Source organism: Coturnix japonica, chromosome 2 (assembly GCF_054131305.1).
Source record: "Coturnix japonica strain WE chromosome 2, WE-NBRP24, whole genome shotgun sequence".
Classification (NCBI taxonomy): domain Eukaryota; kingdom Metazoa; phylum Chordata; class Aves; order Galliformes; family Phasianidae; genus Coturnix; species Coturnix japonica.
The window spans coordinates 105,259,669-105,276,158 of record NC_140664.1 but is presented as its reverse complement, the minus strand read 5'-3'; the positions used below and the strand labels follow the sequence as shown (position 1 = coordinate 105,276,158).

Genomic DNA, 16,490 nt, shown 5'->3' with positions numbered 1-16,490 from the left:
CATTCTGCTTGTCCAAATTCCCACAGTAGGTTGACAAAGGGAAATAACTCTTCTTTTCCCCTCTGAGACGAAGTTTTTATATGGCTAATGGAGACAATATTCTACCTTGGAGAGAGCTGGCAGGTGAACTGGAGAGAAATAAGAGGTATGTATAATATTTGGGTAAGATGACAGCAGCAGATTAGAAGAGAATAATATTGCATTAAGTTTGAAGATTATGTCAACCCAAGAGCTAAATCATTGTTCTCTAATTACATTTTTCGTAAGGGAATAAAAGCACAGACGATCACACAGGACAGGTAGCTGTCAGGACTTGGTGTCTACAGGACTGTAACACAGACTGAATGACTTGGGATAGCAAGCTATTGAGACAAGCCAGAACTCGTTGTGAAGGATGATAAATCTATGAGGCAAAATATATTTAAACGTAGCACCAGACTGTCACAAGGCACAGAAAGCATCCAAACCTCTTATGCCTAAAGAACATGGAGAATTAAAACTATGCTATGTCCTTAGCCGCAAAACAAAACAGTACAGGTTGATAGATGGATACTACAGCCTTAAATAGCATTCTCTCAAGGTCTTATTTGTAGTATATTGCACGTGTATTTCTAAAGGACTTAATTAGCTTCTTTCCCTTCTGGAACCAGTAAAATAAATGAATAAATAAATGAAACCGAAGGCAAGGTGAGTGTGAAAGGTCTTGCTAACAGTACATTTATTTTGCAGTGACAAAAGCTGGCACACCGTTCTCTGAAAACTCCCTTTGTATTCAAATACTTGCACTGCTCCTTCCTAACTTCAGTCTGCCGTATTTGCTGCCTGTGCTGCTCTTTAAAGGACGGCCTACACCTGCAGCCCAGAGGCTGCATGTGTGCAAGCATTAACATATTAATAAATAGTGACAAACTACTTTTTGTATTAACCAGATTACTACGGAGAAGACAGACCCAAGATATTGCCAAAACTACAGGACTGCTCTCCATGAACCAGATGGTAACTTTCAATCCTCTGTTTCTATTTAGTTTTGGTGCCTAAAACCTTCCTCTATTCTAAATCAAAAGCAGGGTGATTTAAATCCTCCTTCTCTTGAAAGCTAGTGTTGGAACAATTAATTCAACTGTGTTCCAATTGTTCATTCATTCCACTCGTTTCTGATTTGCAAGGCTTGATGCTCCCACATTTTTCTTCAAATAAAGTCCAAGATACTTACAAGCACATCATCCAGTGCCTTCTGCACATATGTTCTCATGCACCCTCTGTGTGCAGCGCTTAGATTTACTGCAATAAACTCAGGGCTTTACTGCAATGAATTCAACACACCTGGAGTCTGCGTCACCTTCTCCACGTCAACAGCACATCACAATAACTGTGCAGAGACTCAGCAGAACAGCTCAGGTAGAAGGATTAGTACTGTGGACTGCACTACAAATCAGTCATCTTTAGTGGCAAATATATGTACATATATTGGCTGAGAGAAAATTATAATCAGTTTTCTGAGCATGGAAATGGTAAACAGTATTATTGGGAATGCTTCAAATGTATGTCTGCAGGCTCCTCACAACACACAGCTAAGAGAACTACAAATAAAAGACCATCACTGCACCAGGACACATAAAAGAGGTGCTTTATTTGAAATGGCTTTCCCACTTTGAAGAGGATTCATGTCTATTTTAGACAATGCACTGAACTACCCCACACTCCCACCTGTCATCTCAAACACACTCCATGAAATTTACACTTCTAAACTCAGGATAATCAAAGCAGCTTGAAAATAAAATGAAAAGGCTGTTAATTTACTGAGGATCTGGCTGGTTATCCCCATCAGCACGAAGGCAGGTCACAGTAGCCATCTCAAACTCCCTTGTACCAAGGACATGTGGAAAAATGCCTTTACTTGGAGGGTTACATGGCACCAGAAAACAGGGTGCCCACAGGGGTTGTCGAATCTCCTTCTTTGGAGATATTCAAAACCTGCCTGGATGCTTTCCTGTGTGCCTACTGTATGGAGCCTGCTTTACCAGGGGGCTGGGTTAGACGATGGCCAGAGGTCTCTTCTGACCCCTATGATTCTGTGGTAAAGAGTGCTCAAGTGCAAACATGCATTTTCAAGGCATGTGCACAAAGTAAAATATCCCATACAAAGGAAGAAGGACTGGTCTGGTCACATCCAGATAGCCTTTCATAAGTGTTGGACTTCTCAAGATTTAGCATTTAAAAGGACGGATAGTCTTGCTATTTAATGTATTGCACAGGCCACATCCCTTAAATAAACCACTCATGCATATGTCATGAACATACAGATAAAACATAGATGTAACTAGATAAACCAATACTAAATATATCAATATACAGCTATAGTAAATACTCATGCACACATACAAATCAACTCATCTACAACTTCAGCACATTTTCCTTAGTAGCAAAATGCCTTTAAAGAAAATCTCAAAGGGATGGAGAATCAGGGGCTTTGTAGTGGTTCCCTATACATCTTCGACATTTTTGGTCACAGCTGCTAGCTCTTCCCAGTGCTGGAGGCAATCCCTGGAGCAACTCAGCTGCTTAGCAAGCAGAGTCCAAACTACCAAATACCACTCAAGTCTTAGAACTTCTGCTAACTAGAAAACGCAACATGAATGCTGTCAAGTAACGCCTGATTTTTTAATTGAGTAGCAGTAACCATGTTGGGCAAATGCTATAGCCTCCATTTCCCAGCTGTTCATGAGCTTTAGAAAATATTCAACAAACATCCTCTACCTTTCTCCTGGGATTCCAAATGAGTTTGATGATAATCAACTCAATGGAGCTTTAACCTAAAATAAGGATGGAGATCTCAAAATTTCATAAAAATTTATTAAAAATGTCATAGTGCTACTGATGAAACACATTGCAGTAAATTGGCCAGTCCATTTCTCCAAGATTTCCAGAGTATCTGAAACAATGATGGACCTCAGTAATTTAACTAGCAATAGTCTGATGTAAGTGATATGCATGGGTTTAAAAAGCTTTCTTGATCTTGAAGAGCAGACTGAAATGTCACCTGGAAAAGGGACTCTTCAGTAGTATAACCCTGCTGATTATTTCCATTTACTAAATTTATTTTTAATGTGTATGATTCAATCTCTGTTTCCTCATTACGGCTATGGACAATAGCTGGTTACCTTAAGCGCTTGGTTATCACTGTGAGTAAGAAGTGAATGAGATTTGCAGATTTCAGCTGAAAAAGAGTGATAAAAATATACAAATATCTGTATCAAGAACAATTCAAACAGAAAATCTGAAGAGCCTCGCAAACAGTGGAATCAGTACCTTATCAAGTTACTGTACATTAAATATATTACATAAATGTCACTTATATTTTGTTTTGTTGGCATGGTTTTAAATGATCTGTTCAAATTTATCAGCAGAACTAGATTTATTACACACATGTAGACACCTGCTTTATAAACCAGATAAACTGCGCCAGAACAACCATGCTGGAATCCTCTGGCTTTCATCCAAGAAGAAATTCATTACAAACTTCTCCGAAACTCCCTAAGAATCTTCAATTTTATAATGAGGAGACCATCAGTCAAACTAAAGGACATTTTAGCATTTGCTCATCTTCATGTTAAATAGGATAGGCAAAAATACTAAGTTTTGGTCACCCGAAAGACAAAACGAATGCCAAGTTTTCACCTCTACTGAGAAGAGGCTGATATATTTTCTGTCTATATTGTCCCCTGTAGAATAGATATATATGCCATATGACATTGGAAAAAGTCAAAGGCTTGAAGGCGAAAAAAACAACAAACCAAAAAAATGAAATTAAGATACCAAGATAAATTTCAATGATGTAATGACCTTACTCTGCTCCCTATTTCCATACAGCTTCTCAGCACTCTTTAGTGGTTAACTTCCATACAAGACAATCTTTTGCAGCCACTGCCGGAGACCAAATGGGACCTCCTGTGACATCTTACAGCATCACTGGCCATCAGTATACTGGCAGCTAAACTGAAACACCAGTTATATCCCAACACATGAGACTGCTGTCACTCAAAGGCACTCTTCATGGTTCAGATTTGTTGCTCATGAGCCTTCTATATTAGGAGTCTAATTGGGGAAAAAAAATAGTAAAAAAAAATAAATGTGGTGGTGTCATATTAAAAATAACCTCTGAGAACTCCACACACTGTACTACTCAATGAAAGGATGCTTCCAAAAGGTTTTTGCTCCTCTACCTACCAAGCTATCTATTTTGACTGCGGCACACCTTGGTACTGCAATAAACAGAGTGGCCAGTATCAATGCAAGTTCAATAAAACAATAAAACAAATGTTTTAAGTTCAAAAATCTGTATTCAGTTTGCTTTTATTCATCGTTGTGAAGACTTCTAACAGGTAAAACTTTGATTCAGGCCATCTCTACCATGTACAGATTTCAAGGTCTTCTTCAACTCTGAAGGTTAGTTACTCCTGCTCTACACCCAACCTCTCAAACTAAGACAAAGATAGCCCATTAAATTTCCAGGGATACATATGTACAGAATACCTTCAAACACTGTTTCCAGGCCAAACTACTTGGAAAAGCCTCTCCTTATATTCAGAGCTTTAGGATTTCACAAATGTGATATACAAGTACGGTACTGATACTTGTTCAAAGTCAGTTGTCCAGAAAGGGGCACACAGGGAAAAAAAGCATTGGTATAGCATGGTGTAATGGACTTTATATAGAACAATGGCCAACAATGATGCCAGTTATCCAGACAGCGCCAACAATACTGAGTACTGAGCAATTGTATTCCTCTGTAGCTCATGAACATGGAAATACATTCCCATTCTGACTAAGCAAGAAGATTTACTATTTTTCAAACACAGTGCTAAGTGGAATAATAGACAAATTCTTTCTTGGGGAAAGAGTCGTTTCCAGAGGACTTGAGAATAAAGACATCAGTAGACAAGTATTTTGTCTCTGTGTACAAGAGACATAAAGTACAGACAAAGGTAGGAAGGAAGTGAAGACACTCAGGAGACACTGTTATTGCAGGACATTAACATAAAAGATTTTAATAAAAGATAATTAAAACTAATAAAAGATAAAAAAAACTAAGAGAGGAAGATACTTTTGAGTAAAGTGCTGCTTGAAGTATACTTGTAGTTGAAAACCAAGAAAGTTCTTAAAAGTTTATGAAAAATGTTTCAGGGTGGTTTTGTGCCTTTCATTTTACTTTATTATTGTTATTATTTTAAATAATGCCGCATTAAAGATATAATCCCTCTTCCCTCAACAGTCAGGAAGACCTTAGAAGCAAATTTTGATAAGCTACCTACCTTATAGCACAAGATGATGACCGGTATATATTGACTACTGAATGCGTCACAGATAGTAATGACTTTCATCTAGCAATGAAATGCTTCAGCCTTAGGCAAACTGAGATTTCCTGCTTTACAGTGCTCACAGGGGAAAGAATTATCACATTTCTCAAGATAAATATTTCAAAGTTCAGTCGAGAGCTTTACTTAGATTTTGGACATAATGTTTTCTTTTACTTGAAGGGCTAATTTATCTTATTTTCCTCCTTATTCTCACTTGTTAAGGCTGTGTGTTTAGGTCCCATGTCTTTTTTGTCTGGGACTTGAAAAATAAAAAAATGTTTTGATAATAAAAATAAACAGATTATTTTGGAATGCTACAATGACAGAATAAAACAGTAGCATTATTAATAAATTTAACAGTTCATAGCCACAAGCTTAAGGATTATCATCGTCTGGTCTAGCTTGAGCTGACAAGTAGGATAACAACCCATTTCATTTTTGAATGGCACTGCCAAGCAATTTTGAGAAAATGTTTTTATGGGACTATTCATTTTTAAGAGTTTTGTGGAAACTGGAAATGGAAGGATTTTATTTTCAGCATTTCTGCTCTTGTTGTAAACATGTAGTAATTGTTTAGTGGTTCTGCTGAAAAGAGTTTAACATCTGGTACTTGCTGTAAAACTATAAACACAAGAGAGCTATCTGGACCTTACAAAACACAAGAAGAAATAAGAAAACCTAAATCTAATACATAGCAACTCCAAGGTGATTTTTTTCCTAGCTCTTTGCTTCCAGCTTTCATGTATCACTAGAGCTGCAATACACCTATGACTCATTTTGCACTTTCACAAACAGAACAGAGTGTCAAAAGTCAGCGCTTGATATTGTTTGTGGCATCAGTAATGGTCATAACCAACATCAAAGTCTTTGGGCTTCCTCAAGCACAGCACAGGAAAAAAAGCAAACTATTATACTAAGTAGGTAAGTTCTGATCGCAAGCGAAGTTTGTAATGCTTTCATAGAAATTATTTCTCCACAAAACAAGTGGAATTTTTTCTTTTTAGAAAAGACTGCCATATGAAGGAGTTCACTGAGAACACGACCCTGAAGTTTATTTGGTTCTTCCTTTCCATCAAAAATCAGTCTTTTGCACTAAATAAAAAGATAGCACTATATTAACTTTGCATTAACTTTACATTAACCTTATATTAACTATTATATTTGCTAAAGCCTGCTGAGCTACGTGTAGTGCACTGGATCTGCCTCTTCTGAGCCATCCATGAGAGGCATGCAATTCTGACAAACATGAACAGTGAACTGTCACTCCAAGATACTTGAAAAATCAGCAAAAAGCACCACATTTCCAATGACATCTGAGAAATTTCACATGGTCTCAGCCAACTCACACGCACACATGGTCTAAATCTAGATGAAAAGTCTGCAATTTAAAGAGCCCTGATCTAGATCTGAGAAGACAGTAATCTGTAAGCACCCATCTTTTTTCACTGTTTAGGGCAAACAATTCTGAAAGGTTCCTACCCATTTAATCTCATTTCCAAGAGAGCGACTCTCAAGATTTATTCCTGTTCCAGTATATTAGATTTGACTTGCTAAGATGACAGTGAAAGCGCTTTTGCCAGCTGCAACTGAAATGGCTAAAATCCAAACACCTCTGGAGATCATCAATCTCATGGTAAAAACAAATAAGTAAATAAATATAATTAAATACTTATATTTGATTACCTTCCAAGTGTCTCAGGAGTAACAGTTGTTTTATTACTTGCTATAGGATAGGAAACACTACACAAAATTACAACTTACACAAGGCAGTGGGCTTCAGACCACTGCAATTAATAAAGAAAATTGTGCAATTGCCTGTAGAAATGCAGGCAGATAGTATAATGTAACATCAGCTCACTGATGTATAATTTGAACATTGTTCATTCAAAAGAGATCTGTCAGGATGCCTCATACCACCCAGAAGAGTCAAACACTTTATTCCTTCTGTCAAACAATTAACTGCTGCTTTTTCTTTCATTGAAAGTGAGCGCATAAATATTATGCTAACTTGGAACAAAATCACCTGAAATTCAGATTTATATTTGGGCTGAAACTCCATACCTAAATAGATAACCTAAACAATGTCTTAATTTAGAATATTTAACTGGGGGGGGGGGGGGGGGGGGGAAAGACAAACCAACCATAGTACATTTTTTGCTCCTGCAATGCTTGTACTGAGCCTATTTTGAGTCTTGTTCACCTTATATGAGGCAGCAGGGTTTCAAACAAAACCATATGGAAATCTATGATTTCCAAGGATAAAATCTGGCAAGAAAGTCTTAAAACCAAAAGGACAGTTTCAGCTGCAGTCATGCTTTTTAGGAATGGAACTGGATCTGCAGGATAAATAAGTGGTAGGACAACAAAGCAGCACCTCTCTGCCTCCTGTCCCCAGGCCACCTCTGCTCCTGCCCACCAGCCACAAACCAAAGCACTTCCAATCTGATGCCTGAACCCACACAATCTAACAGCTGTAATTGCCCTCTCCCAGTTTCCAGCCTCAACACACAGCAGATCGGTCTGCAGATCCTCCCATGCCTATGCTGGCCTTAGTCAGCCAAAATAAGTGGTGACTTTTCTCCTTCCCTCATGTCTCACTGCATTTGCGAATGTGGGGAAAGGCAGGAAGAGGAAGGGGCAGATTAACTTCAGCATGCTCACACACATACAGGATTATATTAATGCCTACTTATGGGTGTACAGTATATCTAAAATTAGATTTACAAATAAGAGGTGTCTATGTATTCAGAAATGAAAGCTGGAATTATGAATCCACAGGCTATGCTGCCTTGCCTAATGGCTAGAAGTTTTGCTCCTGTTCACATGGGGTAATCCTGGAGAAATGCAGCACATATTGACGTTCACTGGCTGACTTGACCCAGTATGTTGGGTGAATCCAAGGATGCCCCCTTAAACCACCATCAGCAACACCTGATGCTCAAGAAGTAAAGAGAAGATGTTCATCTTACAAGTAACAGAGATGCTTCTGTATAATTCTGTAAAATAATACTTCCCCGCGGAAGTATTAGCAGATTATCTTTCCGCTTACGAGCAAGTTTAACAACGAAGAATTTAAAGAATTGTGGAAGTTTCAGACTAACGTTTCTTTGTGTTGATGCATAACATAACATCCAATTAAAATTGCCAACAAAGTCTTAAGTACCAAAACGCAGCAAAATGTCCCCAAACTAAATGAAACAAAAATAAATATATGGAGTTATGATGAGATTTCTTAACTCCTGTCATTAGCTGTGTTAAGATCTGTAGCATATTTGGGGTATTAAGTAGAAAATGGTTTTATTTACGTGTAAAAAGTTTGGGACTTGCCTCATGTGACCTCTCTGGCACACCACCAAAGCTTCGCTCTTGCTGACATTTAATCTGAGCGTAATCCCCGAAATCTCCGTGCCATTGCTGGGCTGCGTGGGAATGACTCCCTGACAACGTACACAGAACTGTATTGCAAATTTTGTTTTCAGCTCATGGCTGTTCACTTTCCCCTTCCAGACACTGCAAATTACGTTTTCTGAATATAAGATAATAAGATGACAGTCCCTTTATTGGTTACAGGGCCATATAGGAACTAAAAAGAAAAGCAAGCCCAACCCTTCTTATTTCAGTTGTTTTTCTACTGGTGTCTACCATATTTTTAAGCGAACAAGCTCTAAAAAGCAAATAAAATTCAGCAGCTGATGAACACCCCAGGCAATGGGCTGAAGTGGCTCAAACAGCCTCACCAGTTCTACACAGGAGCAGGACCACACTGTAGCAGAGGAATGAGGGCTCCAGCTGGGGGTATTTGCACTTGACTGCGGTCTTCTGAATGAGCAATTGCCATTACAAAAAAGCATACACTTAAAGAGCCTTTTCTTATTCAAGAATGTCTCTGATCTCTGAGGCCGACTTCATTTTTGTCACGAACACTGAAAAATTGCGGTGTCCAAGATTTCCACATCTGTGACTTTTGGCATTTGTGCGAGGGTAAGGACTGAAAAACTGGTGTTTAAACAACACTAAAGAAACTGAAGGAACACAGTAATTTGTAAAGTGCAGAAAAGCCCCACAATCATTTCAAGAAGATGAATCTCTCACTTTTTTCTGTGCGTTCAGCATTTGCTAAGTATATTTTCCCTGATTTCAGAAAGGAGTGAGTTAGCCAAAGCAGAGCTGACTTGATGGTTGTTAACGCAGGTCCTACAGAGGGAGGTCATACAGCAGCATGCTGCATGTTTTTTTATGGGGTAACCTCCCCACTATCTGGATCCTTTATTCACTGACAGTTTAAATGTCATTACACTTCATCTGAGCTAGCAGAGGTCCATCTACCTTCACCATGGTCTAATTTCTGTCTATAGAAAAGCCTGGCTCTTATTGAGATTTCTCACCTCCTGAGTGATCCCAATATTTGCCCCTCTGTATGTAAAGTCAGTAAACACAATCACAGAATCATAGAATCTTACAATACCCCCAGTTGGAAGGGACCCATAAGGATCATTGAGTCCAACTCCTGGCTTCATGCAGGATCACCCAAAAATCAGATCGTATATCTGAGAGCATTGTCAAGATGCTTCTTGAACATTGGCAGGCTTGTGGCTGTGACCATTGCCCTGGGGAGCCAGTTCAAGGGCTCAATCACCACAGAATCACAAAGGTTGGAAAAGACCTCTAAGACCATCGAGTCCAACTATCAAGCCATGTCCATCATGCTGACTAAGTCCCTCAGTGCCACATCTACACATTTCTTGAACACTTCCAGTTATGGTGACTCAACCACCTCCCTGGGCAGCCTGTTCCAGTGCCTTTCACTCCTTCTGAGAAGAAATGTTTCCTAGCATCCAACCTGAATTTTCTCTGGCACAACTTAAGGCCATTATCTCTCATCCTATCACCAGTTACACAGGAGAAGTCAATTCCCACCTTGCTACACCTCCTTTTAGGCAGTTAGAGAATTATCAGGTTTCCCCTGAGCCTCCCCTTCTCCAGATTGAGCAATCCTAGTTCCCTCAGCTGCTCCCCATAAAACTTGTGCTCCAGACCCTTCACAGCTTCACTGCCCTTCTCCAGGGCGTCAATGTCTTTCTTGCAGTGAGAGGCCCAAAACTGAACACAATACTTGAGGCTTGGCCTCACCAGGGTAAAGACAATCACATCCCTGATCCTGAAACCCTCCTGATGAAGAGTTTTTTCCAATATCCAACCTGTACATCCCCTATCACAGACTCATACCATTCCATCAGGTCCTATCACTGGTCACCAGAGACAGGAGATCAGCACCTGCCCCTCTGCCCCCCTTTTTAGTTAACAATAAAGATTGGTCTCATCATTCATAATTGATTAAGTAAAGGGTAAAAGAATGACAGAAAGTAATTTTCATTTTTTAACTCTTAGTTTAGAGCAAAAAGCTCACCATCATCAGTACAGCAGGTTCCTTAGCTGGTGCATTAATCTCTTCTCACAAGGACATTTCTTACACAGAGGTGATCAAGACAGCAAAGGCCACAATTCTGTGGGAAAAGAGAAAGAGCTCCGAAGCATTCATAAAGAATGTAAAGTGTTATTACCTCTAATTTATCCCTAATGCCAATCTCTTCATACATATCATACATACATACATATATATTCTATTTCAAAGGTATAGTTTTGGGTTGACATGCAGGAGACCTCTCCATTCTTCTGCTGTTAAGAAAACTAGCTCAACAGGAAAAATAGGAGCTCCATTACTTCCTACAGCTGAGCAGCCTGATGCAAGCAATAGCCACTTAAGTTACTGGGGAGAGAAATTAATTAAGAAACATGTTTTGAGCTGGCTTCAGCCAGGTACACTGCCACTATTAACCAGTGGCTGCTCTAACAAGACTTTAGGAAGTGTCCCATGGGAGATACAGATCCATGAGAACAATGAAAAGCCCTCAACCCCATGTCAAAGAGGGGAGAAATCATTGCAGCTTTACGATGAACCTGTTTAGGTGTTCTGGCATCAGCCTACCAGCACAGAAGCCCACAGAGCCGGGCAGGGTTTGTTGCAGAGCTGGCCTTCCAGGGGCTGTATGTCACATCTCTCAACGAGTCTTCACAGCACTGCAGCTGCCCCACCAGCCCCACCACTGCAGCCAGGCTTGTCCAGTTTTGCAGCTGGCATCACTAAAGGCTACAAGAACGTGTGGCTAGCACAATCCCCTCCAGACTGACTTTTCAGTTTCTTCAGCTAATAAATACCAACAGCAGTACATATGCTGGCATCAGCTGTGAACAGTTTATACATACCTGGCTCTGTGCCTCTTTAAAGCTCTTCTTAAAAATTTCTGCATGATGATTGCTATAATGCTCTCACCAACCTCAGAAGAAAACTATTTACCAGACTAGCTTGCAAAAACCTCATTTCACTAGTACCAGCACAGCAAAATCCTCCCCACAATAACAGCGCTGTACACAAAGCATCACAATGAAGAAGAGCTCTGCTGGTTTGCTCACTGACTCAGCAGTGGGTTCTTGAATGGCTGTTTCAGAGGCACCAGAAACTAGTTCAGGAGCTTCAATCTTGATGCTAAATACACGCTCACTGTGCAGCCAGTCCTACTGTTTTCCAGACAACAGCCTACAGCTACCAGTGATGCATAGCCTAGCAGCTGACACGTACTACCTAAATGAAAAATCATTTTCAGCGCTGACTGATGGAGAATCTGGTTTCAGTAATTGCAAAAGACTACCGTATGTGTAGGAATAGCCTGTATAAGCAAATTTTTGAAGAACATATTCACCTGTGGTGCTCAGAAATTAAATGATGCCTTCCAAAAGAGAATCACAGAGGTCTTAACAAACCAGAAATACCATAGAGACAAGGCAATAATTCCTATTTCCATGTACATTGTTTCCATCCAAGCCTGAAGAATGAACTTATGAGTGTAAAGTTCAAAAAAATCCACATATCCAAACAAACATATGATCTTTGCAAGCAGTTATAATGGCCCTGTGGGACAAATAAATACAAGCATACCAGAAAAGGAATTATTTATCACAGTTGCTGCAGTGGGCCTTTGACAGCACTTGTACTTCTGCTGGCAGGTTAGCTGCAGTATGGAAGACCACACTCTTGGAAACTCACTCAAACTCACAGGGCTTTTGTTGTGTTGCTACTTTGACAGAAAGCCTAAGTTGTGTTCCTCATCTAACTCCTCTTCAAAGAGGTAAGATTTTAGTGCTGTGAAAGTGGTGAAAGCAGGCCTCAGCAGATGGCCGACGGGAGGAGGCGGCGTGGGCCAATGCTGATGCTGATAGCAGCACTTGCAATGCAGCTAGGAAGCAGAAGCTTGCATTTTACCATCCTTCTCCAGTGCTAACCCTGAGGAGACTCCAGTCTCTTATATAAAATGCACCAAGATCCAGTAGTTCAGGGGACTCAACCAGCTCCAGGCCTTCAGTCTGAGCTCTGGTGCCTGCCACAACATAGTCACTGTCTCCATAAGGCCTGCAGAGAACAGTCCCCCTCCCACACCAGAGGCATCCGCAGTGAATGTGCTAGTTGGTATGGGTCAAAACCTTGCCAATGAGTGTGCTAGAAATTAAACAATACGGATGATCATAATACAATCCTCAAATACCACTCCTGTCCCTTTTCATTTACTGGTGCAGACAAAGCCCCAGTGAAGCGGATCTTTTCAATCCCATTGCTGCAATTAAAATACAAACATCAGGAACAGTGCAGTACAGCAGGAACAAAGACCCAAATTTTCATCCCATAGCCACAAGATGATCCTACTACCACCAGAAGAAAGCAGGAAGCACAAATAACACAAATAACTTCTGAACACAAAGTCAAATGCTTCTCAGAAAGTGAAGGAGCCAGAAGATGAGTGCTACAATAGATAGCAAAGCACTGGCAAAGAAGAAGTGTGAAATGGATGCTTTCCAGCATTCAGTTTAGGAAGACAAACATTGTTTCAGAAATTCACTGTAGTCCTGCTTATGTTCCAAGCTCCTTAATTCATGCCAAAGGGCTTGGACTTTCTGAACATCCTGTTCTGTTTCCCCCACCACTGGTCTGACTCCTCTGTGTTAAATGTCTTTATTTCAGAGTCCTATTTTCTATCATTTTACTCCAGACTCCGTGTTCTGTAGGTTTTGCATTTTACTTCTGGGTAAGAGTGAAGACAAGCAGATTAATGAGAAGTCTGAGCAGCACATTAAGCTATACCTATTTTAAGAGCCTTCTCCAGTTAGCATCCCAAGGCACAGTACAAAAATTAAACTACACAAATCACATTTAAAACTAACAAAAAGCTCACAGATGCTGGCATGCCTTGAAGCATAAATACAAAGATCAGTGATTAAATGTTTCAATGATTCTCCAAAGTCTCGAAGCCACATGAACACAGACCATTTTACCTGTCATTACTAGGACACGTTAGCAACCAGATCAGATGTGAAGTCAAGGCATCTTTATGACAGCTTGCTGGGAGGAAAAACACCCCCCTGACAAGGAAAGGAAAGGGCTTTGGTGTATGAGCAGCAGCTGGCTGTTCCAGGGATTTCCTGACTGAAGGCAGTGCACTCTGCACCTCCCAGACACAGCTGCAGAACATACTCCTGCTCCTTTCTCTGCCTTGCTACAGCTGCAAGGACTTGAGTGGTCTCATGAAGGGAACTACAGTAGCAAAGGCTCAGGCAGGAACAGCAATGTTATCCCTCATCATGATGCATAGGCCCCAGATGCCTGCTCCTGGGGCTTCACAAACAGCACAAGAAAAGGTTTCAGCATGCCTATCAGTGGCCCAAGCTTACCCATATATACAGGCACACTCCTGGTGGCTAGGGTGAGGTGGCACAGACCAAGGCATTTATCTTGGTAAAAGAGAATCGCTGCTGCTCCAAACTGTGAGAGAGACTGCAGCTGCTGCTGTTGATATGAACACAAAAGTAGCCTACTTACTTACTAATGTTCTGCCATAAGACTTCCCATCTTGCTTCCTTCCTCCCCACAGCGACACTGGAGGCTGAGATCAAAGCACATAGCTGGAGATACAAAGAACCAACTGTGACCTTATTTGCTTTTATTAACTTCATTTTTACACTGTCCACCTATGGCACCCTCACAGCCGTGGGGCAAGGCAAAAGCTCCTGCGGAAACTTCAGACTTTATCAATTCCAGAAGCCACCTCCAGAACCTCCCATTAATGAGCACGGGTGACCCTACACTCAACCTAGTACTCACCAGGAGCTCTGGTTGATTATTCCTATCTCCATCTCCAGAGCCCCCAGGCCCCTCTATATGACCCTCTGTGGGATTATTCCAGGGTGGATCCTCACTCCCAGATCCCACACTGCACACTCTGCTGTCTGGTAAACATGAATTCTGTGTGAAACTGCCATGTAACTACTTCATCTTACCCTGCTAGAGTTAGTGCTAAAACTAGTGGGGCGGTTTTATCTCAGAGGTTCATCAGCAGCAGATGTGTTGAGCAGTCTATTGCCTGGAGTTTATGCCAACCCCTAGCACTTCTTAGGAAACTGGGATGGGCAGCTGGTGTTTTCAAGGACTATAAACACAACAGAGAGCTATGAGTAACTTTCCAAATTATTTTTTTCCAGTCTTAAAAGTCATCCCCTTTACTGTCTCTTCCCAATTTCTTGTTTGTCTCAAAGATCCACCCTGCACTGCTACCACACTTCCAACCCTATGGGAAGGTCCTGAAAAGTGAGGAGGGATGCACAGTTTTGGAACAAGGCAACCTCAGTTCAAATGCAGTAGTGTTTAAAGTACTCCATAGATAACTAGCTGGTCCTTGGTCAGACTCACTTACCTTTCTCCATTCTGAACAAATAGTTCAGGATAAAAGGACAAAGTAACTCATCAGCCATCCCTTTAAGTAATGTTGGAACATTGGCTTTGGCCTGCAACATTACCAAACAGCAGTGTGGTTCATAGTAGATTGGAATCTACCTTAGAATTAAGTATATGCTAACACAGACTCACACACAAAAGAAAAATGATGTCAGGTCCAAGAACCATTAAAACTTTACCTGGTTCAGATCTTTTTCATGAGCAGCTGAGCCGATCAACAGAACCTAGAATTTGTGGAGCTGATTTGTGGACCAACAAAAATAAATAAACGGATAAATACCTGACATAGTGAAATTTGTGAAGATTACTGACCTTAGTAAGTTAGAGAAAACCAGACCTGTAAACTTATGAGAAGGACATGGAATAGTATTAGCATAAGAAGAACAAGAAGTTCTCAGTAATGCTGGAATCACATTTTGAAACCAACTGAAGAATATGTATGTGAAATCGACCAACCAGAAAAAGATGATGGGATAAAATGGGTTTCATTCTACACTGATGCTTCAATAAAGGAAGGACAAGATTTAAATCTCACACTGCTCAAGCAAGGAACACTTTCCTCACCAGCTGGCTCAAAAATTACTTGGATTCCAGAGTGGTCTTCTAATCACCAATAGGAAAGCTGAGAAACTATTTTAAGTAAGCATCACTAAAAATAAAATGGGAGATGCCATGAAAGGAAAAAGAAAGTGGTCAATGATAAATACAGTATGAAGATGTCACTATTTATATTTTTAAGGCTATTTATATTTGAAATATTTCCCTTTGAAACACTGACAAGGCAGGCTTCCACACTGATCAGTCTCACTCAACTGAACAGTATTTATAGAAACATGTAAAGGCCAAGAGAAACAGAAAAGACATTCAAATTACTTTCTGTCACAATTTGGCGTTGTTATTATCACCTCACACGCAAGTTCAGCCACATATAAACAAACCATTACACAACACTATTCTGCTGCATATTTTGAATGATCTACACAAAATTCTGCTCCATCAAATACTACACTATGAAAAAAACCTACCACTTCAGTTTGACTCAGTCTTACATTGCCTGGAGGTAAGCTCTTGCAGATAGACCTGCTGTTTGGGCTTGATTTCTCAAAGACCTGAACACCTTATGTCATTCAGGATATCTGTGACAGTAAGACCATGAAGTTCCTATACAAAACCAGCTCACTGCAGCACAGATCAGAACAGCAGTGCTGAAGCAGAAAGGATCTGTGGGAGTAGGATATCTGGTGAGAGGATGATGATGATGGAGAACCACTGAAACATCCCTCACCGTCCATTTC

General features: G+C 40.4%; 1 protein-coding gene across 19 annotated transcripts in view; it reads right to left on the bottom strand.

The window, feature by feature from the left end:
• THRB (thyroid hormone receptor beta) overlaps positions 1 to 16,490 on the bottom strand; it is a 162,622-nt gene that overhangs the window by 89,566 nt on the left and 56,566 nt on the right. For 4 of the 19 annotated variants that reach the window (XM_085538381.1, XM_085538386.1, XM_085538388.1 and 1 more), the window contains one exon: positions 10,765 to 10,861. The exons of the other annotated variants lie outside the window; for them this stretch is intronic. The gene's annotated coding sequence lies outside the window, so the exon portion shown is untranslated. The remainder of the gene's footprint in view (positions 1 to 10,764; positions 10,862 to 16,490) is intronic. 19 annotated transcript variants of the gene reach the window in all.